This window comes from Oratosquilla oratoria, chromosome 17 (genome assembly GCF_046742065.1).
Source record: "Oratosquilla oratoria isolate Oo_2021 chromosome 17, ASM4674206v1, whole genome shotgun sequence".
NCBI classification, from domain to species: domain Eukaryota; kingdom Metazoa; phylum Arthropoda; class Malacostraca; order Stomatopoda; family Squillidae; genus Oratosquilla; species Oratosquilla oratoria.
Window position 1 is genome coordinate 8,921,934 of NC_134793.1, and position 2,399 is coordinate 8,924,332.

The window sequence follows — 2,399 nt, forward strand, 5'->3', positions numbered from 1 at the left end:
TCGGTTTTGGGTCCCTTATTGTTCATTATGTACATGAACGACTTGGACAATAGGATTAATAGTGATGTTTGTAAGTTTGAGGATAACACTAAAATAAGACGCCTAATTAGGTCAGGAGACGACGTCGAGATTCTGCAGGGTGATCTAAATAAATTGTTCATATGGTCGGTGAAATGGCAAATGAACTTCAATATCTCAAAGTGCAGGGTGTTAAACATAATGTTACACAACTCCGAAAATATATATAGCTTAGATAACACGTTTTTAGAGAAAACTGAATGTAAGAGAGACTTGGGAGTTCTAGTGAGTCCTGGCTTTAAATCCAGGAAACAGTGCATTAGCGCCAGGAATAAAGCTAACAGAGCGTTAGGTTTCATTTGAGCAGTAGTCGTCACTCAATTGAGCGGTAGTCGTCATTCAGGTCAGGTCAACCGGGTAGCTGCTTCAATAAGTGATATGGCGAGTGGTTGTGTTACCATGGTCAGCGCCGATGAGGTACAATCTCTACTTAGTAGAATTGAAGCCTTGGAGGATGCTGTAAAGTGCCTTAAAGGGGTGAATCGAGTTCTCCGCTCGAAGGCCCAAAATACGAAAGAAAAAACTACTTATGAGGTTGGATGGAAAACAGCGAAAAACAAGGTGCGGAATAGTGGAAAAAAGTCCTCACCAGCCCCGCCCGCTTGCAAGAACTCGTTTCAAGCACTAGCGAATCTGCAGGAAGAAGAAACAAATTAAATTCAAGAGAAGAAGGGAAGGGCAGACGCTGGATCCCTGCCCACAGGTAAGATTATGGTTGTAGGAGACAGTCAAGTGAGGTACTTAGACAGGGATTTCTGCGATAAAGATAGAAAACATAGGACGCAAGTGTGTTTCCCCGGCGCTGGGATAGGAGATGTTAGAGATAGGATTGGAGAGTGTTTAGTAAGGTAAGGTAAGGACCCTGTAGTTTGCTTAAGTGCCGGGGGCAATGATATAGGTAAGTTAGGGAATGAGGAATCGTTTGCGCGGTTCCGGAATGCGCTAGACAAGATAAGAAATAGGGAAGGTGTTCCTGTTATATGTGGAATCCTTCCGAGGCGTAGAGTTGGAGGTATGTGGCATTCCAGGGCTATTGCAATGAATTGCAGGCTGGCAAAACATTGTAAGGCCAATGGAGTGGGCATTTGTCGACAACTGGGACCGCATTTATGGTATGAATCATCTATGTATAAGGAACGGGGTGCACTTGTCGCCCAGAAGATTTCGGGTCCCCGCTGAATCCCTTGAGAGATAAGCAGGCATTCTAGTTTTTTTTTTCCGGGTAGATTACGTGGGAGTAGGGGGGAAGTATCGGAATATAGTTTAGGCAATAGAAACAACTTAGAGAGGGACTGTGAAAAGAATCACCAAAGCAGGTGGAGGGAAGATAAACTTAAAGTTTACTATACAAATAACAGAAGCATATTTGACAAAACTGATTTGCTGCGAGGTAAAGCATACGCAGAGAATTTCGATATTATAGCTATTACTGATTCCTGGATCAACATGGTTGATAGACATTTCCTTCCGGAAATCGAAATAGAAGGATATGTTTTTTCCACAAGGATAGGGTTGGCAGGAGTGGGGGAGGTGTAGCATTTTTCGTTAAAAATACAATAAACTGTATTATCAACAATTCGATTAAGGAAGAGGACTGTACGGAATCTATTTGGGTAGAGATTATAGGCAAGAATAAGAAAGTTATTATTGGCGTCTTGTATAGACCTCCTAACCTCAGCATTGAGCAGACTGATCCCCTGATTTATGAAATTCACAGAGCGTCCCAGTACAAAAACGTTGTGATAATGGGAAATTTTAATGATAGAAACATTGATTAGGAACCTTTAGTAGATCAGGAAACGAAAACAATTCCTAGATGTGGTGCAGGATAATTTCCTAAAACAAGTGATTACCGATCCTACGAGGGAAGAAAATACCCTGGACTTATTTTTAACTAATAATGAGCACCTAATGAGCAACGTAAAAGTGGGAGATAGTCTAGGCTCTAGCGATCATCAAGAAATAAGATTTAATATTACTTGGGAAGAATTAAAAAGTACGAATAACGTCCAAGTACCAGACTTCAGGAGAGCAAACTTTGACAATATAAAAACCTATTTGAAATTGAATATGAAAAGTTATACGGACTTTTCGGTCGTTCCAGACATTATTGACGGGTCAGGTCTAGGTACTTGATCAGGGGTCTGGTCACGTAGGGTAATATGCATACCTTGGATCAGGTCACTTTGGGGGCGGGGGCTCAACAGACAGGTCAGCAATTTGGATGAAATGTATAGCAATCTAACTGATCTAATTATTAATGCACAAAATACATTTATCCCCCTGAAGTCGATAGGGAAAAATAGTAGTACTCCTAAATG